The following is a 26107-nucleotide window of genomic DNA, read 5'->3' as shown; positions in this document are numbered from 1 at the left end:
ACCATAGCATTAGAGGTAATAGTCACGGCTGTGGGCTTTCATTAGAACTTATTGCTCCCTTTGTTAATTTGGACTTGATTTTTCTGTATGTGGTACTTTGGGTTGTCCTTTCATAGGCAACATGGGATTAGCACCCTCTTGCCGCATCTCTCTCTCTTCTTTGTTAACTGTTTGTACTCTGGCTAGGACAAATTCTACATTCAAATAAGATTCCTGGCTCAGGTGTTTTTTGTTGTTGTTATTTGTTTGCTTTTAATCTTATTTCATTTAGGAAAACTTGAGAGGAAAGAGAGCATATTTTTACAGTCTGGAGCCACCAGATCCAGAACCTCAGTCTCATAACATCCTTTTTTTTTTTTCCTTAAAGATTTTATTTATTTATTCATGAGAGACACACAGAAAGAGGCAGAGACGTAGGCAGAGGGAGAAGTAGGCTCCCTGTGGGCAGCCTGATGCAGGACTCGATCCCAGGACCCCGGGCTCATGCCTGAGCCAAAGGCCGATACTCAACCACTGAGCCACCCAAGTCCCCCTCTGATAACATTCTTAACACTTTGGAATAGAGAATGTTCTCTATTCCAGAAATGACACTATTGTGTGACATCACGTTCAAAATTTAAAGCTTAGCTGCCCCCCCCAACCTCTATTACTCAAAGATATTAGTTTTTTCTTTGTAAAACATTAGATATTCTAGACCACCGAGGAGAAGCCACTTTTCTAAACAACAGGAATTTATCCTGAATCAGGAAGGGTTAAGCTTTTTATCCTGGCATCTATCTGAATAAACAGTGTGATTCTGTGGCATCGGAATTTTGCATTCAGATCAGCGTTCTTAAGAAAGCAAGATGACCTGATTTTTATTTTCCCTTGTAAGCATGTTGTGATGAATCCACAGAAATAATTATGCCTTTCCCTATGTCTGGTGGATAGCTTGTGTGGTGGTGTTATTTCCAACAAGGCAGTAGTTTATGAGGAAATATGGGAGGTTCAGGAAGGGAAGAGATAGAATCAGAGAAAGCTTTAGGAGAAAAAAAAATAGTGAGATTTAGAAGTAGCTGGTTGGGGATGAGCCCAGAACCTGTAAGTCCATACCCACTCCCCACTCAGCTCCTCATCCTAAAAGAAGTGCAGGAGGAGTGCTCAGGACAGGAAAAAAAATAAAAGGATATTTCCAGTATCTCCAAGACAGGACATTTGTGCGTGGTACGAATGTATTGGCTGGAAGAAAGGCCATTGAATTGGATTTCTGGCAGGACATGGTGTGTTGCAGAAGTTGGGGAGGCTGGTTCACAAGAGTTAGGGAGAAGGCTAACATTGACTTGGTGTGGGAGAGAGGGGATGGGGCTGCAACCTGGCCCTTGGGAGGCAGAAGGCGATAGGTTTGAGAATCCAAGGTACAGCTTGCTACAGTGGTGCAGTGTCACATTAGGGCAAGAGGATAGGTATATTTGGAGATCAGGACCCTGGCCTCAAGTTGTTTTATCTCTATGAGCCTCAGTTTTCAAATATGTGAAATGGGCTCAACCAGGATTTGGAGAATTAAATGAAGTGATGTACAGGGCATAAAGGGATAATACAGAGCCAGGGACGGGGGACAGAGCAGGGGGCATGTGCACTCTGCTACTGTCCTCTCCCCCTTCATGGAGGAGGGGTTAACTTTGAAGCAAAAGAATGGAGGAAGGGGAGCTCACAGAGGAGAGGAAAGAAATCAGAGGAGCTTCCTTCAGTGGTTCCCAACTGAAGCCCATTCGGATCTTTAATGCGAATGCTTTAATGCTAATGTTTGCATTTATAAATTAGCTCAGCACTTAAGAGTGGGGAGAAATGTCAAGTTCATCTGACCAGCACTCTGCCTCCATCCAGGCAAGGGAGCTAAGCTGTATTCCATAGTATAACAGAGGCCCGGAGAGGTTGGGGCTTGTCTGAGATCTCACAGACAGTGAGAAGAGACAATGAGGTGAGAATAGTATGGGTAGACTCCCAACTCTTCCAACCAGCTCCTCTGGTTGGGACAAGACACCCCTGGCTGGCTGGACCCCACTGTACCTGGCGTGGATCATAGCCTCCCAGTGAGGGAGCCTGGTGAACCCATGATGGGATTCGGAGCCTCCCCATCCATCCTCCTCCAGGATTTCTACTGTGAAATTTCTCCTTAAATCCAGTTAAGAGTCCAGACCATTTCAGGGAAGGATGAATCACTAAGCCTGAATCTGAGCAGATGAACGAGTGCATTTAAGTCATCAGGTGAGCGGATGGAAGCCCTGGATGCTATTTCCTCCTCTTCCTCATCCAGGCTGGGACAGAGTGGTCCTCAGGAAGGTGAGGACACTGACAGATGAAGCTCCCTGTCCTCAGGTGACAGCATCCCCGGGCCACGTGGGCCTCCAGCTTCTGTTCCCATCTGACACAGACAGCTTTACACTGGATCACAAAATACTTTGTATCATCCAGCAAAAGCCACAGGTAAGTGAGTTCTACTTATTTATTTCTTAAAAAAGTCTTGTTATAAAGAGAAATCTGCTCTTACACAGAGCCCGTTTCCCATCAGCTGTGCTGCAAGCAGAAATCAGTGCCCTCAGTGGGTGATCTGGAGGCCTGGCGTCTAGTTCCGGCTGGACTCTGACTCCCGGGTGACCCCAGTGGCTTCCGCCCCCATGCCTTGGGTTTTCCTATTTGTAAGACCAGAGATTTGTCTACATCTCCGAGGCCCTTTCCAGTCCTAGGTCTCACCACAGTCCGGGGAGACCACCAACTCCTGCTTCCTAAGTGGGAAAATCTTCATGCTGCTGCTCGCCTTCTTTCCTCCACCCTAAACAATGTTCATGCCCCTCCTTCTCGATCTGGAACTCTCTCTTTCCTTACCACCTGGCTCAGGCATGCTGCTCTCACAAGCCCTCTGCAGTCCCGGATAGAGCTGGGCCCTGCATTGGTTTGTAGGGCTGCTGTGACAAAGGCCACGTGCTGGGGGGTTCCAACCACAGAAATTTGTCACCTCACAGTTCTGGAGGCTGGAAGTCCAAGCTCAGGGTGTCAGCGGGCTGGGTTCTTTCTGTTCCATGCTGGTACTTCTGCTGGTTCACTGGCATTCTTTGCACTCCATGGTTTGAAGAAGAAGCACCCTGCTCAGTCTTCATGTTCACGTCGCCTTTCTACGAGGACACCAGTCATACTGCATGAGGGGGCTACCCTGCTCTGGTGTGACCTTACCTTAAGCAATTACATGTGATCTTTAAATAAAATCACATTTAGAAAATATGGGGATTTGGACTTCAATACACAAATTTTGGTGGGGGCTGGAGGACAATTCAACACGTAATAGGTCCCCCTGGGTGTGTTACTGGACTCCCTTCCTTGCTGTGGACCCATCTCCCCCAAGGGTGGCCTAGCAGTGGAAGTGATTCAGCCAGAACCCCACGTGTGGACTGAGGGTCCAAGAAATGGTGGCCAATGGGAATGAATATTGGCAAAGCTCACACCTGCAATGCATGGATTAGGAGACCAGGGAGAGAACACCTGGGGCAGTGTTTGGGGTGGGGTATCAGCTTGGAGCTGGGTAGAGCTACAGAGGAGGGATGCGAGGCCAGGGAGGGGGGGACCAACCAGGAGAGGGCAGTGCTGCCCAGGTTAGTGCTACATAGTAAAGATGATAATTCCTTCTATTTTGGAGTCCTTTGCAGTTTACACACCCCCTCAATTTGACAGTTTCTTTTGATATGCAGACCCAAGGTGGGCAGGGAATGTCTTTTACCTGGCTGGCACCTTTCCACATTTGTATCAATGGACCCACAGCAGCTGACACAGGGCTCACCTGTTGGGATTCCTGTCCATTCCCTCCTTACCTTTGGGTATCTAATTTCAGGCAGGCTCCAGCCCTCCCCTGAGCAGGCCTTGCTGTCCTTCCTCTGCATTGTTACCTCTTTACCTCCTTTGATTCCCTTTCAGAAACTCCCAATTGCAAAGCCTAATGGCTGGGAGGTTTTGGGGGGCAGCCCCAGTGGTTGCCTCAAGTATAAAATTTCTTTGAAGCCTCATGTTTCATTCTAAAAATCCATGTGAGTGTCGAATTCAATTCCATTTGCTAATGTAAAAGTATTGTTGGAAACTACTTTGCTTTGATCTTGCAAGGAGATGGGGCACATTTATCCTGCAGTTTGCTGCACACGCATCTACCCGTGATGGGCCAAGGTTGAGAAGCGGAGCCTGTGTGTGCCGCTCCTGCGTTCTGCAGCTCATGAGTCTGCGTGTTCTCTTCCCACTTCTTATCTGGCTGAGTACCCTCCTAGGGGATGCCTTTCCTAACTTTCGGACCCAGGCTCCTGGCTGTGCTTCACCTTGGTGGTTCCTGAGACCAGCCCCTTGCCTTACCTGTTCTGTCTCCCTGGGCAGGGCAGGGAGCACCTGTTGGATGCCCCATCTTTAGTCCTGGACAGAGTGTAACCCTAGTTCCAGCCGTTCCCTGCCGAGCCCATGTGTTGGATCCCTGGATGCTCCCCTCTCTGTCTTGGGGAGCTGTGAGTCACCTTTAAGCTGCTGCCCTGAGGCTCTCCTAGTGCCCAAGACCTTTCCAAGGACCTTTCCAAGGACCTTTCCAAGACATTCTGCAAATGTCTCCAACCCAGGCCTCTCCCCTTTCTAGCCAAGGAGAGGAGACAGCAGAGGAAGCTGCTTATCACGGGCCTCCCAGCAGTGTCTGCCCCACTTGGGATCCTGTTCCAGCTCTGCGATGCAGAGTGTGAGCTTTGGTGTCTGAAGACCTTGGGTTCAAATCTTTCCTCTACTTACAAGGTATAGGATCTTGGGCAAATCTCTCAACTGCTAAAAGGTCAGTTTTCTTTTTTGTAAAATGGGAGTATTATTTCAGCTCCAGTTGAGAGAATTAAGTAAGATAATGGGTGACAAGTGCATGACACAGTGCTTGGCATATGGCAGGTGCTCAGTGCATTCTTTCCTCGTCTCCTTTCTACCTCATTCTGTCTGTCTCTACCGTCAGGCCAGCTGGCCTCTCTGGAGATGGTCCTTGGTCCCTGCATGACCTCTCTCAAAGCTCCTCCCAATGGAGGTGTGGTGGGAGTGGGGCTGGCAAGGGCCATTGGTGGCTTCTGTTGCAGATAAGGAATCTGGGTCCAGAGAGATGCCTCTTCCGTTGCCAGCCTGGAGACACTAGGCTCCCCCCGCACCGCCCCCCTCCCCCGTCTTCCTTTTTGGCCTGGCTGGGCCATGGCCACATTTGGGAAGCGTGTAGTGATGGGGGGATGACCAGATCTTAAATTAGTTCCCATTGTCTTTGCCAAACTGACATCTGAGCTGTGAGTCTTCCCAGCCTTGCTCCTATCCCACAGGGTACCTACCTTCCTTCCCACTGTGTTTTCTTTTTTTTTTTTTTTTTAAATTTTTATTTATTTATGATAGTCACAGAGAGAGAGAGGGGCAGAGACACAGGCAGAGGGAGAAGCAGGCTCCATGCACCGGGAGCCTGATGTGGGACTCGATCCTGGGTCTCCAGGATCGTGCCCTGGGCCAAAGGCAGGCGCCAAACTGCTGCGCCACCCAGAGATCCCTCCACTGTGTTTTCTTCTAGCTGCATGCACGAGCCTGACTAGCAGACTCTTTTAGCCATTTGTAACTTGTTCCATAAAATACTAGTTTGCTTATTTGTATCTTACAGGAATCCCTCTTTGCTTCCTGTTTATGCCTGAAAACTTGCTTATGAGCTCCTTGGAGGCAGGGACCACATCTTCTGCTTTCTCTTGCATTTCTTTTCTTAGTGTCTAGCACATTGCTGAGCTCATGATCGGCCCTGGAAATACTTCGTGTCTGCTTCGCACTTGACAAAAGCGGTCATAGCTAACATCTGTAAATTAGGTGGTTTATCTAGCCAGCTCTATTGTTTCCTCTGCTCTTCTCACCTACCACGGGAAGTAGTTAGTGACATGGTAATAGGAAAACTGAAGCTCAGAGACACTCAGTGACTGCCCACGGTGGCACAGCTACTGATTTTGAAGCAGGATAGTTGGGCCTGCGGGACATGGTTTGAGCAAGTGTTCAGTTGCATGGCCTAGTCAAGCATGTGCGTGGGCTCTGCGGAATTTCACCTCGCTGCTTAGAAAACTCACGGCTTAACCCTGTCCTAGTCAAGGGACGTGTCTGAAGTGATGAACTGATCTGTATCCTTCAGATGGCTGGGTCCATCTCTCGTCTCAGACTGAAAGGCTCTTTAGGAAATCATTTCCTTATGTTAGTTTTTTTTCATTGAAGTTTTTGGACTAAACACATATTTTCCATTTTTTTTTATTGCATGAGCACAGTATTTATCTCATTGCGAATTATGATAAACCCCCTGCATGTTTCATGTTTTTCATGATTCATATGGAAAAAATCAAAACTAAATTTCCATGGTACAAATTGCACCAGAGAATGGCTCAAAGACCCTTCCTTCCCCCTGTTCCCTCCGACTTCATGTCTGCCTTGCATTTCACCACCTATGAAAGAGACCTGGGTGAAGAGGACCCCACAAGACACCTGCCCCTCCTGCCAAGCAGAGTGCACATCTGCAGCCTTTGTTTGATAAGCCACCATGTCCTAGTCAGGGAGAAGGTGTCATTTAAAATACTTTTTTTTATTTGTAGTCCAACACGATTGGGCAATTTTTCTTACTTTGTTCAGTTTTCAATGGACTTTGTCAGTCAATTCTGTAAGGACTTTAAAAAAGAAAAGTATTAGCCACCAACATCTGAACTTTCAATAGATCCACTCTGCTGGAACATGTTTCCAAACGCTTTAGACGCCACTGAGTCTGCTGGTTTCTAGGATTTGGATTGTCGCTGTCACACTCAGCTCTGCGTCAGCATGTCTGTTTACGGGGCTAAGATGTGGTTGGGATGTGGATTTAAGTCCACATCTGCTGGACTCAAAGGAACTGTCCTCTTTCCATTCCACCATCACTTCTCAGTGAAGTTAAGCCATAAAACCAACATCAGTGAGTTATTGTGAAGAATAGATATATACGTGAAAACACCCAGTATACTTTGGTGAGAAGCTGTGATATCGGGGCAGTGAACCTGCTGCCGTGGCTCCGAGAAATCCAGTGGGAGTGGGATCAGAGCTGGCAATGTGCATGCTTCTCCACGTCCCTTGTGTAACCCAACGCCAAAGCATACACAGAAGGGTGAGAAGTGGCTCTGGACTTCTCCAAAGGGTCAGTGGGCAGCATTAGAGCTGAGATGCCCGGCCTCCGCGTCTGTGGAGAAAACAGTTGAAGTCTCAGGGCTGGCTATTCAGATGCGGAGAGTGAATGGGATCTCCTCTCTGGGACCTTTCCTGGCTCCAGGGGGCTATAGAGAGCAAAGATGGTGGAGAGGCAATGGCAAGAAGTGCCCTTCAGGTCTGTGTCCATCCATCCATCCATCCATCCATCCATCCATCCATCCATCCATCCTCCTTTGAACATTTATTGAAGCCTATTCTGTATTAGGCTTTGGGTTTAGGGCTGAGGATACAGACATGAATCTCAAAGGTCACTGTCCTCTGAGACCACTCTCAAGCTCTCTGCATCCAGTAATTCTGGTTCTCTGTTTTTTGTAGAATTTTTCATTATCTGAAATTATATGATTTTTTTTTTTTTGCATGTTTCCTCCACTGAAGCATTAATTCTATCAGAGTAGAGACCTTGTTTGTCTTACAGGTGTGTTCTCATCCCTACCATGGTGTCTGGCATATGGAGATAAAACAAGCCAGCTTCAGAGAGAATAATGGTGCTGACCAAGGGCAAGGAGTTCAGGAACCATAAGATAAAAGGGACCGAGGGAGTTTTACCGTGGCAGGAGGGTGGAGTGTTCTGGTAATTGTGCTGGTGGCAGCTACCGGGGTTGGAATTGTGATAGATTGTTTTACCCTTCCCTACCCACATCCTATTCCTGCAACTGTAGAGAACCCTCCCACCTGGCTCTGGCTTGGCCCTGTGACTTGCTTTAGCCCATGGGAAGTTAGCAAACGGGATGTAGACAGGGGCTTTAAAAGCCCCCGCTCAGCTGGGCCAGCTGCTCTTGCCCTCCGTCATCACGGCGAGAATATGCCTGGGCGAGTCAGCTAAGGGATGACAGACAAGCAGAGCAGAGTGGAGTTCCCACCGAGGCCATCCTGGATCAGTGGTGAGCTGGCCAACCCCGGTTGTGTGAGCTCAGCCCAAATCCCTGCATCTCACAGAGGACACACTAGACATTTGTCGCTGCATGCCACTGAAGTTTTGTGGGTATTGGTTACACAGCATTATTGTGGCAAGAGATAACTGCTGTGGGGATTTTATAGGGGAATATATATGCACACCTTCCAGTGGTAATACTAGCGACAGTAATGCTAATCATTAATCACTGTTTATCGAATACTGACAACGTGGGCCAGGCACCGTTCTAGGAACTTCCCCTGTTTCATTTCTAATTCTCACAATAAGTTTGCAAGGTCAGCAAAATGGCAAGGCCACCACTTCTGGTGCTTAGTGAGCTGTGTCTACCAGTGGTGGTGGCCACAGGTACCGGACTCAGATGGCCTGGTTCAGCTTCCAGCTTGACTTGCCTTCTAGTCTGGTGACCTTGGGCATCCCTCCAGGAGGTTATGCTTAACCTCTCTGTGCTTTAGTTTCCAAACATACAAAATGAGGATAATGGTCGCATCTATCTCCTGGAGTTGTTGCCAGGATTGAATGACAAGAGGCGTACAGGCTTCAAGTCTGCCCTGCGCACACTGCTCTGTACGTCGCCATGGGCGCTACTATTAGATGAGCCCTGGACTGGGCATTTTTAATATGTGCTCTCACTTCATTCTCCTCAAATCCTGGAGAAAAGTCTGATTACCTCCATTTTCTTGGAAAGGAAATTGAGGGTAGAGGGCTTGTACTCCAGCTAAAAGAGGGTGAGTAAAGCAGAATCGAATCCAGAGGCCATGCTCAAAGCCCAGGCCACCATCTCTCTTTGGTTCCAGCTGGCTTTCACTCCCTCTGCTGGGGAAGGACAGCCGAGTTGGCCCACACTGCTGTGGACACCCCCCAAGGCCTTGCACGGAGGCTGCTTGCTCACAGATGGGCAGTCCCTCTCCCTAGGGGTTGCCAGCCAAGAGTCCTGGGGGACATGCTCTGGCACATGGTGTGAACTCCTGTCTGTCCCTGGAGGAAAGGGCTTTGCAAGATGCTGCTGTGCCGCTGACTCATCGTGGACCCTGAGCTCTCCCGCTTCTGTCTGTGGGTATTTCCTACTACTTTACCCTGAGCACTGCATCCTCCATCACCGCCTCCCCTGCTGCTGTCCGGGCAGACCCGGGGCTCCAAACATGGCACATGAGTTGGGGCTTGTGGGGCTCCAAGTCCCTGTCTCGTCTTCTGGCTCCTGCGGGGCCCTGAGCCCACTTGCAGATGAGTTCTGCTCCTTCAGGGCACCATCCAGACCTGGGAGCAGGGCATGGAGGGAACCCTAGAGTGGCTCTGGGAGCCTAGTCCTGTGTCCACATTCTTGTTCACCTGCTTGGGGTATGTCTCTCCCTGCAGTGTGCAGCCTCTCCCGCAGCAGCCCTAAGGCTCACCTGCTCGTCCCTGTGGCTCCTGTCACCTGGAAATGCTGCTGTGCACATGATTCCAGATATGCAGCTGTGCAGCATGCAAAGTGTGCTTCTAGGAGTTTCTGTTTTGTTTGTAGGTTGGGTCACCAAATTTTTTTCAATGAATATATGTTAACACTTTAACACTGAGGATGGGGAACCTTTTGAAGTTTTACTCTATAGTTTTATTTTCTAGTCATTTGTCTCCCCTATAGGATGAAAGAGCCTGGAAGCTAAGGAATAAATGCACTGACTGTCTGGGTCCTCAAATGACCCTGGGGTAGAGAAGTGCTCAGGAAGTGTTTGCTGAGTGAATATGTGAATGAGAGAATTTGGCCTTTATTGTCTGTGACTCAGGTCCTCTTGTATTTCATGTCCAGTGGCTGAGTCTCTGCAGTTGTCCCATGGGCTTGATTCTCTAAGTAAGTTGTCTGGCATGCCAGCATCTCAACCTGAACTCTACCTTCTGCCTGCTGGATGCCCTAGCACTTGGCCTTGCTGAAGGGTGCTCTCTGGTGGGGCACAGTAGGGCCGATACACCCCTCCTAGGAAGAGGGTCACAGAGGCAAAATGTAAGGGTTTGCCCCATGGCCTTCCATACCAAACCTGCAGGAGATGTTGGGGGTTGGGTCATGACTAATGGCAAACAATATCACCACTTGGACATGTGGATGAGCCTTGGATGGTGGCGGTCAGTGCAGATACTCTTGAGCACAAAAGATGGAGACATGGGTGGATAGTCCTGCTCTTCTCCAATGAGGAAGACTTCAGAGAGGAGGATACCTGGTGGCACTCTGCAATGGAGGGAAATGGGTAATTTTTGTCTGGTGCTTTGCAGACTTCTAATATACCTGGAAGTGCCTAAAAGAGCCACAATTGCCCAATGAATTAATGTACTTCTTAGACCTGGAGAATGGTGGATTTCCTCTCTCAGTGTTGGTTTAGAGCAGAGACTTTCTCTAAAAGAATTCACCAAATTGCATCAATAAGCCTTTGTTTTCATGACCACTGAAAAACTACTCTGCGTGGTCTGGTTTTGTCTAGCCTCGGGTTTTAAAACTTTTGGGAGGCACCTGGGTGGCTCAGTGGTTGAGCGTTTGCCTTTGGCTCAGGTCATGATCCCCGGGTCCTGGGATTGAGCACTGGGCTTGCCACAGGAAGCCTGTTTCTCTCTCTGCCTGTATCTCTGTGTCTCTCATGAATAAGAAAACAAAATCTTAAAAAAAAAAAAAAAACAACTTTTGAAAGGACAGGTTCTTTGTAATTTGAAAAAGGAAGGACAGAAAGAGCCTCAGATGATTTTATGCAAGTGAACAAAATTTGCACTAATGTATAATCAGTTGGAGGAAACATTTGAAATTGACATTTGGGGGTTCTGCATCCCAGATGCATAACCACAGGATGGGTTTGGGAAGCCAGCCATGAGCAAAGGCTCTAGTGATCAATCGCCTGATTTCCGTAAGCTCCTACTCTGGCAGGAGGACCATGGTGACCTTTGGGTCTCTTGGAATTTGTGTCAATTCAGTCAGTCTAGCAATCCCTGAAAAGTCTGATTACTTCCTTTCTTGCATTGCACAGTGACCCCGTAAAAGCTAAGGGTCTCTCTGGGAAGGCTGGGTAGAAATGCCTACATTTTTGGTGGTGTAGCAGGGTCCTTCCTCCAGGGAACTGGCCTCCTCTCCCATCAAGGGGTCTACAAACTGGCTCAAGTCTGGGAATTGATTGAAGGACTGGGATTCTCCAATTTTCATGACTCGAGCCAGTTTTCTGTTCATTTAGCTTAGAAATCTCCCATGTATACAGATAAAGTAAGAATTTAGTAGCTGGTTAATTTATTTCTCTTCTTAGGATGTCATGATCAATTGGCTAATGCCATAGGTCTCTGCAAGGCAGACTATTCCCATTCCTGCTTTGGCTGTGATGTTCATGAAGATAATCACAGCCACCTCGCCTTTGGTGGTGAAGTGCTGCCACTCGGCCCCTGCCACCCTGGGATCCAATTATCCCCATTACATCTAGAGGTCCCAGTTCCATGGCTGCACTGTCCATGGTAGGATATGACCTACAGAGAGGAGCCACCACAGGAGTCTTCAAGTTTTCTGGGACCCCTCACAAATCTGTCACAGTTGTGGTGAAGGTGTGTGCCCTGGACCTTTCTTGGATGGATGAGTAGGTCTCGTGGGACAAGGACTCCCTCATTCCAATCTTCCTATACCTTTGCCTATCTTCCTCTGTAGGTTACGAGTAGAGTCTACTTGGCATTTCAACTTCACTTAGTAGAGGCCACCTCTGGTCCATGTTTTGGACAAATTGTTAGAGCCCTTTTGAACCCCCCAAGCTACAACATTAAACCCAGAATCTCTGCTTAGAGATTCTCTATCCTGATTTGACCTGATACAACTTTATGTTCTTTCCACCAACATCCCACTCTCTTCCCATGCATTCCCACACATGATTCCTAGATTCTGTTTGGATGAAGTGAAAAAAGTTATCAGTGTTCATGTAGTAGATTGAGAATGATAGATATCAGGGCTCTAAGCCTTCTTACCTTTCTTTATTTCCTTATTTTGGTCACAGGAAACAAATTTAGTAAACTGTAGCTAGAGCCGCAGTAGAGTTTGTGGTATAGCTGGTGTTTATTGTGTTTGGAAGAAAGCACTGATTTCGAGTGGGGGTTAGGTAACCATTTGGAGATAAGATACTGGAACTCACTTCAGAGATAGTGTCTTCATGCAAATTTAGTTTAAAAAATGACAATTTCATAGACATGCCTAAAACTGAACTTGCTTCTCAAAAGAGGAAACCATGTATGGTAGTGTTAAAGCGTGAGTTTCCACAGCAAGCCCATGTTCCAATGCTAGAATTAGCTGTATAAACTCAGGCCATTTTCTCATCTGAAAAAATTGTGATTTTTATAATATACCTATGTACTAGTTGTCATTAGCGGTCAGACAAAATTTCACAGGTGGGGTGGCTTCAACAACAGAAATTTCTTTTCTCACAACTCTGGAGGGTAGGAGTCAAGATCAAGGTGCTGGCGGGGTTGGTTTCCTCTGAGGCCTCCCCTTGGCCTGAAGATGGGCACCATCTTACTGCCTCTTCACACAATTGTCCCTCCATGCACACTCATCTCTGGTATCTCTCTACATGTTGTAATCTTTTCTGATAAAGACGCTAGTCAGACCGGACAAGGCCCACCCTAAAGCCCTCATTTTAACTTAATCACTTCTTTAAAGACCCTGCCTCCAAATGCTGCCACATTCTGATTACAAGAGGTTAGGGCTTCAACATGGGAATTTGGGGGGAATTGCAGTTTCCATAACAACCTACACCCAGGATCATTGTGAGGATTAGTTATAGGAAAAGGAACCATATAGAAATTTCTTAAAAGATAAGTGACAGACATTTTTATTCTTCTCAATAAAAATCCCACAGGACCCTATTAAGTTAGGGAAGATATGAACACAGTTTGGAAAATTCAGTTTAGGTGGTTTAGACGACTAGCGTGAGAAGTTCCCAATATTCCTTTTGTTCTAGTTGTGCTCTTCAAGGTTTTCCAGAATAGACACCCCTCAGTTGTTCTAGCTATGTATGTACTGACTGCACTTGGAGTTGTGATGGTATATCCTGGCCCAGCTCTTCCAAAGAGACCTATTAAGAAAAAATATTCTACCGTGAGGAGGGGACAGATGATATCTAAAGAGTGTCAGTTTCCTGAAGAAACAATGGGTGTTCATATAGAAAACCAGAAATGCAAACGCAGGTCCAAGGACTTGCTTTGTACTTTGAGGAATGAAGAAATCTAAGAATTCACTCTTGGCAACAAGGTGTTTAGAGATGCTGTTCTCCATATGGTCACTATCTGGGTGGTAATAAGAGAGGGATCCCGGTAGGGGCTACCTCTCGAGGGTGAGATAGCTGTAATGTAAACCAGTGGATCTAGAAAATTCATGCAATTGTCTGTTTATGCTCTTATGTGCACTTTCAGCTTTGGACATGCATAATGCCGGTGTTCTGGTCTGTTTTCTTGGTATTATGAGATGGATCAGCATCAGCCTCAGTTTCCTTCCCTGTCCCTCTGGCCTGCCTTGTGGAGGAGGGTAGACTGGGACACCAGTTCTGTTCCTCAGCCAGGGCCTGGGGCCACCCATTCTAGCTCACCTCGCTCCTTCCCTGGGACCTCCTGGGCTCAGGCCTTCAGTGGGGACTGCATCCTCCCCAGGGCACTGGTAGCTCTGGACAGCTCAGGTCCGTTTGCCTTCTTTGCCCAGGCTCTGCAGTCCCCACAAAAGCCCCTTGAAAGCTTACAAGGGTACTTAGATTTCATCAAGGATGGGGAAAATGTGACAGAAGTTGGTTGAGTGACTGACTCTTGATTTCCACTTGGGTCATGATCTCAGAGTCTTGGGTCAAGCCCCCCAGCAGGCTCTGCGGTCAGCGGGGCATCTGCTAAACGATTCTTTCTCTCCTTCTCCCTCTGCCCCACCCTCTGCTCTCTCTCTCTCTCTCTTTCTAAAAATTTTTAAAAAAGAAAGAAAAATGTAACAGAGGAGTTGAAAAGACTTTAGGCTGTATACTGGATCTGAGCTCTTCTCACTAGAGCTTTGGGGGATTGGCTACCTAGAGACAGTGTGTTTGGGAGAAGGCTAGGGATTAACACATTTAGGGCCCTCCCTGGGCCCTAGTCATATTCATGAAAACTTACAAGGGGTGTAGTCTTGCTCCCATTTTACAGGTGAGAAAATTAGGGTTCAGAGTGTTCTGCGGCTTGCTTAAAGTCCAGCTCTGGTTAGTCGCTGAGCAGGGCCCTAGAGTGTGGTCCGTGTGATTCCACATCCTGGACTCTTGCCAGGGCTTTGTGCATGGTCTATGACGGCCAGGCCCATCCCTCTTCCCATCCAGCCACCTTTGCTCCCTGTTCTGTTCCCCTGCTGTGGCAGGCACCTGCCCTCGTCCTGAGGAACCCACACTGCAGTTGGCATGTGGGGGCATGAGCTCAGCCATGGGGGTGGACTTTCTCAGGCTGGCTGCACGCTCAGCACTTTGGAGTGGTTTTGTGAGCTTTCATGAGAGCCCATCATAAAAATTGCAGCAACACCTTCTCTTGTAACATATGTTATCGGGATGTCAGGATGATCACACGTCTCACACTTGCTATATTTTCAAAAAAAAAAGGAGTCTTTTTAAAATAAATATTCATCCATTTTGAATAAACAAGTTTCACATCCCTTGCTTCCGTTCCAGCCTCACCTCCTCTGCCCCAGCTCAGCCCGGTCCTCTCCCTCCTGCTTTATGTTCATAGTCTCCTTCTGGATCTCTGCATGGTCCCAGCTCCATCCTGTGCATGGGCCAGAATGAACTTTTCAGAACATAGATCCAGCCAGCCACATGGCCTTTTTACTCGAAAAGGGATACAATTCCCTCTTGTCCCCAAAGACAGTCCTGAGCTCCCTCACGTGGTCTCCAAGGGTTCAAGCTTCTCCACTGAACTGTTAGGCGCCCCTTCTCCACAAAGGTTGCACATTCTAGCCTCACTAAGCTGTGAGCTGTCCACCCAATATCATGACCTTTTGGGATGCTTTCCTGTGCCTGCACACATGGCTATTCCTTTGGCTTGCTGATTCTCTGCTCTTGCTCCATCCCCTGTTCAAATTTTTCTTTTCTATATGAATTGGTACAAATATCGTGTTTTCTGCTGAAGCTTTTTTGATCTATTATATATTGTTAATTGCTCCTTTGCATAATTTTTGTGCATCCGTGCATTAGGGACTACTCTATTTTACTATTTACATGTCTGTCTCCTTGAAGGCAGGGACCTCGTTATATGCCTATGGTGTCAGAGTTTATATTTTGATGAACTAGTCTTTTTTTTTTTTTTTTGAGTTTTTGTTTTAATTCCAGTTAGTTAACATACAGCGTTATATTAGTTTCAGGTGTACAGTATAGTGACTCAACACTTCAATGCATCACCTGGTGCTCATCATGACAAGTGCACTCCTTCATCCCCGTCCTCTATTTTTAAAAACATTTTATTTATTTATTAATGAGAGACACAGTGAGAGAGGCAGAGACATAGGCAGAAGGATTAGCAGGCAGGGAGCCCAATGTGGGACTCAATCCCGGGACTCCAATATCATGCCCTGAGCCAAAGGCAGACGCTCAACCGCTAGGCCATCCAGGCGTCCCGTCATCCTCTATTTAACCCATCCCACCTGCCTCCCCTTTGGTAAGCATCAGTTTGCTCTCTGTAGTTAAGCGTCTGTTTCTTGGTTTACCTCTCTCTCTTTTTCCACTTTGCCCATTTTTTTTTAAATTTTTATTTATTTATGATAGTCACACAGAGAGAGAGAGAGGCAGAGACACAGGCAGAGGGAGAAGCAGGCTCCATGCACCGGGAGCCTGATGTGGGATTCGATCCCGGGTCTCCAGGATCGCGCCCCGGGCCAAAGGCAGGCGCCAAACCGCTGCGCCACCCAGGGATCCCCATTTGTTTTATCTCTTAAATTCTACAGGACTGAAATCATATGGTATTTGTCTTTCTCTGACTTGTTTTACCTAGTATTATAGTCTCTAGCTCCATCCATGTCATTGCAAATGGTAATATTTCATTCTTTTTTTATGGCTGAATAATATTCCAGTGTGTATGTGTGGTGTGTGTGTGTGTGTGTGTGTGTGTGTGTGTATCTCACATCTTTATCCATTCATCAATTGATGGACACTTAGGCTGCTCCCATATCTTGACTATTGTTAACTCATCTGACTCATATTTATTGTATTTGGGCCATTTATAGCAGTACAAACAATGCTATCCAGTAGAACTTTCTGAGTTGATGGAAAACGTATTCTGTATTTATGCTGTCCAATATGGTAGTGGCTAGCTACATTTAAATGTGCTTATTTATTTATTTTTTTAAAAAGATTTTATTTATTTATTCATGAGAGACAGAGAGAGAGAGAGACAGACAGACAGAGAGGCAGAGACATGGGCAGAGGGAGAAGCAATGCGGGACTCGATCCTGGGGCTCCAGCATCACATCCTGATCTGAAGGCAGGTGCTAAACCGCTGAGCCACCCAGGCATCCCCAAATGTGCCTATTTAAATGTGATTTTTAATGAATTGAAATTCAATAAAATTGAAAATCTAATTCCTTAGCTGCACAAGTGATCACTAGCCACGTGTTGCTAATGGCTACCATAATGCATAACGCATCGGGTATACTAAGGGCTGAGTAAGGGAATGGGAGATGCTGTAAGGGCTTCACAGTCTTCCCGTTCATTTGATTAACAAATGCTTTATTTGCAAACACTGCAATGGGGGAGGGAACTAGATTTTAATTTTTTCTTGCTCTCATTTTTGTAATGAAGTACATAATTCCTGCACATGAATTAATGTGGTTTTAGAATGCTTGGGTTTGAAGCAGGAATCTTTAAAATTATTAAGTAAATATACATTCCTAGAGGCAGAAGAATGAATTTCAGCATGAGTAGGAATCTTATAAAAGTCTGTACTCAGTGAAATCACCCAATTTCCAGAGTTTAGCTTTCAAGGCATGTTTATGGCTCACTAGTTCCACGAAAAACATCGTTCTGAAAAAAAAAAATGTATTTACATGGAGACACTCTTCCAACAAACACAACCAATCAACAAGCTTTGCATGCAGCTTGGCTGTCATTTTTAGCTTGGTCTTCTTGATGCCTTCTTTTATTTGTGTAATATTTAGTAAATCTTGAATATACACGTTGGGCTGCACATCATTTTATGTCCAAATGTAAATCTTAGGTTTAAAAAAAAATAAAGCTTAGGTTTTATTACCTTTTTACTATAGTTTCTGTTGAACATCACAATTGAATTAGTCCATGATGCTTTGATTTTCACTGTCATTAATATTTCACTCATCTTCCACTGGAAGTACATTTATTTATTTAAAACATCTACTGAGAGCCTTTATCTTTTGGTGAATGTTAGGAAGAAAGGTGAATCACATATCAACTGGGTTCTTCAGAGTCTGCAGTCTGGAGGGACAGACAGATAAACAGAGGCCACATGGTGTAGCTTCCATGTGACCGAATTTCTGGGGGAGCATGGAGGAGGAAGTGATTCCCTCCTTGGAAAGCTGGAAAAGTGTCATAAGGAAAATAGCACTTGAGAAGGTACTGCAAAGGTGCAAGTTCACCTGCAGGGATAGTGCATTGAAAGTGAGGGGCCAGCATGAAAGTCATGTGGAGACTGGGAAATGTATGGTGTGTGGAGCAAGGGTGAGGGAGCCTGGTGAGCCTGACCAGCTGGTGCAAGAGCATTAGGAATGGTTGGTGGAAAACAAGGAGGAAAGAGTTGATGAGTCAAGTCTGAGGATTACTATTAGGTCTTGAAAAATATCTTGACACTTGGGAAAGAAACCCCTGACATTAATTTTTGTTTAAATTTTTTAAAAATATTTTATTTATTCATTAGAGAGAGAGAGAGAGAGAACACACAAGCAGGGGGAGGGGCAGTGGGAGAGAGAAACAGACCCCCCAGTGAGCAGGGAGCCTGATGCAGGACTATCCTTTGGTGAGTGTTAGAAAGAAAGATGAATCACATATCAACTGGGTTCTTCAGAGTCTGCAGTCTGGAGGGACAGACAGATAAACAGAGGCCACATGGTGTAGCTTCCATGTGACCAAATTTCTAGGACCCCAAGATCATGACCTGAGCCAAAGGCAGACGCTTAACCAACTGAGCTGCCCCAGGCACCCCAGCCCTGACATGAATTTTAAGGATATGTTATTTAAATGGGGTAACCAGAGGACTCCAGACTTCAGAGTTAGAGATACCTGGGGTTAAATCTGTACTGAGCTGTTAGATTACCCACAATTTTGCTAGTGGCCTCACCTCTGCAAGCTTCCACATCCTCATGAGGAAACTGCAGCTGAACCTTCTATGGAGAATGCTCTTTCCACATGGTCAATGCCTACACCTCTTTAAATATTACTGCTACCATCTGAGTGTTTGTGGCCCCCCACCAAATTCATATGTTAAAATCATCCCAAAGATGATACTACGAGGAGATGGGCCCTTTGGGATGTGCTTAGGACATGAGGGTGGAGCCCTCATGAATGAAATTAATAAGAGACTCCAGGGAGATCTAGTCTCTTCCATCATAGGGGGTCACAAGGTGCTCCTGTGAGGCAGGAAGCAGGCCCTCATGGGAATGTGACCATGCAGGCGCCTTCATCTTGGCCTTCCAGCCTCCAGAACTGAGGAAAACGGAATTCTGTTTTCCAAGTCCCCTAGTCGATAGTATTTGGTGACAGCAGCCCAGCAGACTGAGACAATTACTTTCTCAGGAAGGGTTGTCCTGATTCCCTATTAAAATCACAATCTGCCCGTATCAATCATTTCCGACATCTGTAATTCTGCTCTGCTTTTTTCTCTTTATTCCTCATTACATGTTTGAGCACCTTTTAACCTACTCTACATTGGTTTGTCACATTCACGGGTTACCATCTTTCCCTCCGCAGTTAGTTTCTGCTCCTTATTTTTTGTACATGGAGCATGAGCTACAGACCTACTTTTATCAGTACTGTTTACTGAATATCCATACCTTTCCTGCCACTTGTATGTCATCTGTCAAGCTCCTAGACACAGGCCTGTCCATTTCCTTTGTCCCTTTGTTCCAAAGCCACTCAACTTAATTGCTAGAGTTTTGTAACCGGCGATAAGCTGGTAAAGGTAATTTGCACTAGCCCTACCTTGGTTTTCTTCACAGTGGGTTCAGCTATTCCTAATGCTTTGCTCTTTGTATTGGGGGGGGGGGGGTCTCCAAGACTTCAGGGTTGATGACCTGCCAGAAGGACTTGAAGTCCTCAGAATGTTATACTCACAATTTATTGCAGCAAAAGGCTACAGATCAAAAGCAGCAACAGGAAAGCTACCTGGGACAAAGTCAAGGAGAAACCAGGTATCAGCTTCTAGCTATCCCTTCCAGTGGTGCTGCAAGGGGACCCATAGTTCTCCCAGCGTCAAGGTGGGACAATGCACGTGAGCTGTCACAACCAGGAAGTACAGCTGAACTTGTGCAGGGTTACTTACACAGACATGCGGCAGCCTGCAGAACCCACCTCAGCACCTGAGATTTCACACCCTTCTCTGAGCACCCCAACCCCACTCTGAGCAAAACCAGGCATTCACCATAAATCACGCTGTCAGGACAAACTTATCTGGCCAAAGTAATACAGCATGGCTGGAGGCCCCAAGTAGACAAATACAGTCTTATCAAGCCAACTATTCCAAGGACCTGGAGGGCAAATCCCAGAAGCTGGCTACCCTGAGGACAAGCCTTTCTTTGGAATGCGAAGGATTTGAGGAACCCAGGCCTGCTGAGTTAACCCTTTTCCTGCCCACTGTCTTTGGGATTTCAGGATCATTTTATGGAGTTCTGTAAGAAATCTTGAGATTCATGCATTCATTAGATAGATCAATTTGGGGGAAAAATGCCTCCTTTATGATGATGATCTTCCTAATCAGCATGGCATATTTCTCTGCTTATAAAGGTCTTCTTTCATATCATTAAAAATGTTTTTTATAATTTTCTTATAAAGGTCTTTATATCTTTTGCTGGATTTTTCTCAGCTCTTTTACAGATCTGTTACTTTTGTACATGCCTCCCACTCATAAGGAGCCCTGTGAATACACTGGGTCCATGTAGATAATTCAGGATAATGTCTGTATCTCAGAATCCTTTAATTAATGACACTGACAGAGTCTTTTTGGCCATGAAAAGTCGTATTCACAGGTTCTAGGGATTGTTAGGACACGGACATCTTGGGGGGGGGCGTGATTTTTCAGCTAACCCCAGACAATCACATTGTCCATAAATACAATTTACAGACTTTTTTTTCCTCTTTTTATTTTCGATTCTTATACCTTTATTTTTTCTTGCCTGTTGGTTACCTGGGACTTCTACCACTACGTTGAATGGAAGCAGCGATAGCAGGCATCTGCTCCTGCTGACAGCAGCGCCGCCGACATCTCACCATTTGTACGTGTGCTGTGAGCGTTTGGAAGACACTGTCAGGTTGCGAAGGTTCTTTATGGCTGGTTCACGATGAGCTGTTGGGTGTCCTATGGCTCTATTTCCCTGATTTGCTGCCGGCCTTCCCGATGAGAAGTACAACGGGGCAGTTATCTGTTGCTGCGTGACAACCCCTTTCAAGCCCAGTAGCTTTGAATAACAATCATTTATTTTTCTCATGTGCAATTCGGCCTTGGCTGGCCAGTTCGGTCTGGGGCCACTCGTGTCATTTGGCTGCGCTACTGGCAAGAGATGATTCAAGGTGACCTCACTCCCCTTCCAGGCGGTTGGCTTAGGGCTGGCAGCCAAGGCGTCTCCTGGATCATTCCTTCTCGGTGCAGCCTCTCCAGGAGGACGCCTGGGGGTGCGCATCACAGCAGCTGCACTCCAATGCGGGGCCCCTGGGGAGCGCATTAGGCCTCCTTGCTAGGGCACGTTTGCTGTCACCCTAGTGGCCTAAGCGGGTCACAGGACCAGTGCTGGAGCAATGTTGGGGGGGGGCGGGCTGGATTGTGCATCCCTGGCGGGGGGCGGGGGGCGTTCATCTGGGGCATCGGGACAACAGAAGAGCAGGTGCAGGTTTCTCCGCGGCCTGTGGCGGGGCCCCACGCACCTCGTCACCTCTGCGTGCAGGAGCCGCTGCATCAGACCCATTCCCCTGTAGCCTCTCCCATGCCTCATGGCGGTCAGACACCCAGCAGCTCGGCCACCCAGGGAAGGAAAATGTTGTATAATGAACTTTCTAACTTTCTAACTTAGCAGCGGGTGGAGACCCCAAGACCCTGATTTCCTCTCCGCCCAACCCCACCTCCTGTTCCAAACACCACGTGTGCAGCCTTTAGCACGCTGGGCCTGGTGGGGACTCCTTGCTGCTGAGGGCAGAGTTTTAGGGACCTCCCCTGACCTGGCCCCCTCTCCCCTCCTCCCCGATGCCTGTCTCTTGGGCCTGGGCTCTCATGAGGTTTTCTAAAGCGACAGTGTGTCAAAGCAGCCCCTGATCACCCACCCACCGCCCTCCTCCTCCTTGGTTCTAACCTCCAGCTCTGCCCTTTGTAATTTTTAGCATTCTTATTATAGATAAAGGTTATAAAGTGGAATGCTTAAACATCCTTCATTCCCCAGTGTGGTTGGGTTTATGTGCTGTTCAGGAAGCCCTGGGTACTCCAGTGATGAACAGAACAGAGGACACTTATGAGCAACCGCGGGGTAGTTAAAATGACGGATGGAGAAATATGGGGTGGTGTTTCCGCCTCCGGTCAGGTCACAGAGGAGAAAGGAGGGAGTGATTACGCTGGCTGGGTAATGCTTCTTGCAGAGGAAAGTCTCTGCAGGCTGTGAGCAAGTCTGGAGGCGGCCGGAGGGGGGTGGGGGGGTCGGGAGAGTCAGGAAAGGAGTGAGGTGCTTGAGGGGAGAGCTCGTTAACATGTGCATGAAGGGAGGGGTGAGGCACCAGGACTAGTGCTGCCCCTGAGAAGTTTCCAGCATTGAGGCCCTAATTTGCAACCCCTGCGCTCCAATATCAAGACGGAACTTGAATCTGAGAGTCCCTCTTGTTCCCTCCTGTTGACTGATGACATTTCCTTTGTCACGGTTGTGCTAATTGAGAAGGGAAAATGAATGTTGGCTCAATGCAATTCTGTCTCAGATTAACCTTTGATAAATGACTCTGACTGGAATTAGATTTTCCTTCCCCAAAGTTTCAAGCTAAGCCAACACCCCTTCTCCCCTCCGGAGGTCCTCTGTCCTTGTCTCAGTAGACTGCTCGTGACACAAAGGAAGAGACAGAAGCTGGGATGAGCAGAAATTGGATGGCCCATGACCATCCTCTGCCTCAGCTTCCCAAATCTCCCGCTGCCTAGACTGAAGTGTGGGAGGGAATGGGGTGGAGGATGGGTGGGCGGTGAGCAATCCCTTCTCCCTGGTGTATTAACTAGCCATGGCCTTTCCAACAAAATAGCCCCCATTTCTGAGCCATGCAGCGTCTGGCTTAGAATCACGTGGGGTGTGTTGTTGAAAGTCCTTTTCTGGGCCCTGGCCTATACTTTCTGAGCAAAATATTCCATTGGAGCTTTGGAGTTCTGCATTTTTTTTTTTTTTTGTTTAATTTTTAAACAAGATATGGCAGTGATACCTTTGCATGCCCTGCTCTGGAGCACACCTTGTCACTGAATCTTCCCTCTCACTCCTTTTCCTTCTTCTCACTCCATCTGCCACAGATCCTCTGAGCAGCTTTGTGACACCACGGAGCACAGCTCCCAAAGTCAGATCTTCTCCGTGAACAGTCTGGATTCCCTACCTTCTCTCCTACCATGGTGGGTTCCTTGCTCTCATACACGGCCTTCCTTGTGAGAGTCAGGGTTCCAGCCATCAATACCTGACTGCTTGCGGTAATAGGGCTGAGGACTCTGGGAGTGTTTTAGCCCCGTGGGTCAGGCATCAGACCTGCCTGGTGCCTGTAGGTGAGGTAATCACATGAGGTGGTCATGACCATGGAGCTCATGGAGACACATGAGCAGCCCACTTGCACCTGCACTGAGAACCTCCCTGGGTCTCCTGACAAATCCCCTGCCCCACTGGATGGCTTGGTTTTTGACAACAGAGAGGTGTTTGCTGGTGTATTAATTAGGCTTCTCCAACAATTTTTTAAAAGATTTTATTTATTCGTTTCAGAGAGAGCATGAGCAGGAACAGGGGCAGAGGGAGAGAGAAAAGCAGACTCCCCCCCCGCTCCCCGAGCAGGGAGCTCGATTCGAGGCTTGATATCAGGACCCTGAGATCATGGCCTGAGCTGAAGGCAGATGCTTAATGGACTGAGCCACCCAGGTGCCCTTATATGTCAAGATTTTAATGAATTCATTCATGTATCAATTGTGGGAGCTGGCAACCCCAAATCTGTAGGACAAGCAGTACATTGGAGATTCAGGTTAGAAGTCATGTTGTAGTCTTGGGTCTGAAGGCCAGAAACCAGGATGAATTTCTGTATTGCAGTTTGGAGGGAGAATTCCTTCTTTGAGAAACCAGTGTTTGCTCTAAAGGTCTTCAACTGATTGGACAAGGCCCACCCACACTGTGGGTGATCTACTTTACTCAAAGTTTACTGACTTAATGACTTAAATGTTAGCCTCACTCAAAAAGCACTTTCTACTGCAACATCTAGACTCCTGTTTGACCAAACAACTGGACACAATAATCTAGCCAAGTTGATGTATAAAATTAATCATCTCAGCTGGGGAGCTTTTTTATCATTTTTAAAATCCCTGGGGCCTTCCAATTCCTGGGTAGAACAACAACAACAAAAAAGCTAATATATAGGAAAGCATTTAAAATGAAACCCCACACAAATCTTAAGATGATTTTTTCCAACTCTCTGAAGAAAGTCCATGGTATTTTGATTGCATTAAACGTGTAAATTGCCCTGGGTAACATTGACATTTTCACAATATTAATTCTGCCAATCCATGAGCATGGAATATTTTTCCATCTCTTTGTGTCTTCCTCAATTGCTTTCAGAAGTGTTCTGTAGTTTTTAGTGTATAGATCCTTTACCTCTTCGGTTAGGTTTATTCCTAAGTATCTTATGCTTTTGGGTGCAATTGTAAATGGGATTGACTCCTTAATTTCTCTTTCTTCAGTTTCATTGTTAATGTATAGAAATGCCACTGATTTCTGGGCATTGATTTTGTATCCTGCCACACTGCTGAATTGCTGTATGAGTTCTAGCAGCCTTGGGGTGGAGTCTTTTGGGTTTTCTATGCACAGTATCATGTCATCTGCAATGCCGGATTTCAAGTTGTACTACAAAGCTGTGATCATCAAGACAGTGTGGTACTGGCACAAAAACAGACACAGAGATCAATGGAATAGAATAGAGAACCCAGAAATGGGCCCTCAACTCTATGGTCAACCAATATTTGACAAAGCAGGGAAGAAAAGGACAGTCTCTTCAATAAATGGTGCTGGGAAAATTGGACATCCACATGCAGAAGAATGAAACCAGACCATTCTCTTACACCATACACAAAGATAAACTCAAAATGGATGACAGATCTAAATGTGAAACGATAATCCATCAAAATCCTAGAGGATAACACAGGCAGCACCCTTTTGGAACGTGGCCACAGCAACTGCTTGCAAGATACATCCATGAAGGCAAGGGAAACAAAAGCAAACATGAATTATTGGGATTTCATCAAGATAAAAAGCTGCACAGCAAAAGAAACGGTCAACAAAACTAAAAGACAACCTACAGAATGGAAGAAAATATTTGCAAATGACATATCAGATAAAGGGCTAGTATGCAAGATCTATAAAGAACTTTTTAAACTCAACAGCAAAGAAACAAACAATCCAATCATGAAATGGGAAAAAGACATGAACAGAAATTTCACCAAAGAAGACATGCACATGGCCAACAAGCACATGAGAAAATGCTCTGCATCACTTGCCATCAGGGAAATACAAATCAAAACCACAATGAGATCCCACCTCACCCCAGTGAGAATGGCGAAAATTAATAAGACAGGAAACCACAAATGTTGGAGAGGATGTGGAGAAAGGGGAACCCTCCTGCACTGTTGGTGGGAATGTGACCTGGTGCAGCCACTCTGGAAAACTGTGTGGAGGTTCCTCAAAGAGTTAAAAATAGATCTGCCCTACGACCCAGCAACTGCACTGCTGGGGATTTACCCCAAAGATACAGATGCAGTGAAACCCTGGGACACCTGCACCCCGATGTTTATAGCAGCAATGTCCACAGTAGCCAACTGTGGAAGGAGCCTCAGTGTCCCTGGGAAGATGATGGATAAAGAAGATGTGGTCTATGTATACAATGGAATATTCCTCAGCCATTAGAAATGACAAATACCCACCATTTGCTTCGACGTGGATGGAACTGGAGGGTATTATGCTGAGTGAAATAAGTCAATCGGAGAAGGACAAACATTATATGGTCTCATTCATTTGGGGAATATAAAAAATAGTGAAAGGGAATAAAGGGGAAAGCAGAGAAAATGAGTGAAAATATCAGTGAGGGAGACAGAACATGAGAGACACCTAACTCTGGGAAACGAACAAGGGGTAATGGAAAGGGGATGTGGGGGGGATGGGGGTGGGGTCACTGGGTGACGGGCACTGCGGGGGGGGGCACCTGATGGGATGAGCACTGGGTGTTGTGCTATATGTTGGCAGATCGAACTCCAATAAAAAAAATATACAAAAAAAAAAATGAAACCCCAAAGTGAAATCAATCTGCTGCCGAAACTCTGGTCAGAGTAGAAGGAAAGAGCCACTCGAAGGCCGGTTGCCATGACTCCGCAGGGAGCACGTTATTGCTGCTGTCTGGCTCTGCAAGAGAGCTGGAGAGTCTCTGCCTCGTTCTGCTCCAGAGCAAGCCGTGTTCTGTCCTTTGGTGCCAGAAGTGCTGATGAGAACAGCTCTCCTGGTGAGGAAGGGAAAGGTTGATCTTCTGGTTG

General features: G+C 46.6%; 1 long non-coding RNA gene across 2 annotated transcripts in view; it reads left to right on the top strand.

Annotated features, from left to right (window-relative positions):
- The window catches only part of LOC140601729 (uncharacterized), an 84053-nt gene that overhangs the window by 5507 nt on the left and 52439 nt on the right, over positions 1-26107 (top strand). The window contains exons 1-2 of one of the 2 annotated variants that reach the window (XR_012004772.1): positions 713-869; positions 2294-2463. This is a non-coding gene — a long non-coding RNA (uncharacterized lncRNA). Of the gene's footprint in view, positions 1-712; positions 870-2293; positions 2464-26107 lie in introns of those variants that run through there. The other variant, XR_012004773.1, reaches the window with a different exon arrangement.

The sequence above is a fragment of the Canis lupus genome, chromosome 12 (genome assembly GCF_048164855.1).
Source record: "Canis lupus baileyi chromosome 12, mCanLup2.hap1, whole genome shotgun sequence".
NCBI classification, from domain to species: Eukaryota; Metazoa; Chordata; class Mammalia; order Carnivora; family Canidae; genus Canis; species Canis lupus.
Note: the sequence above shows the minus strand (reverse complement) of the source record. Positions and strands in the feature narration are given on the sequence as shown.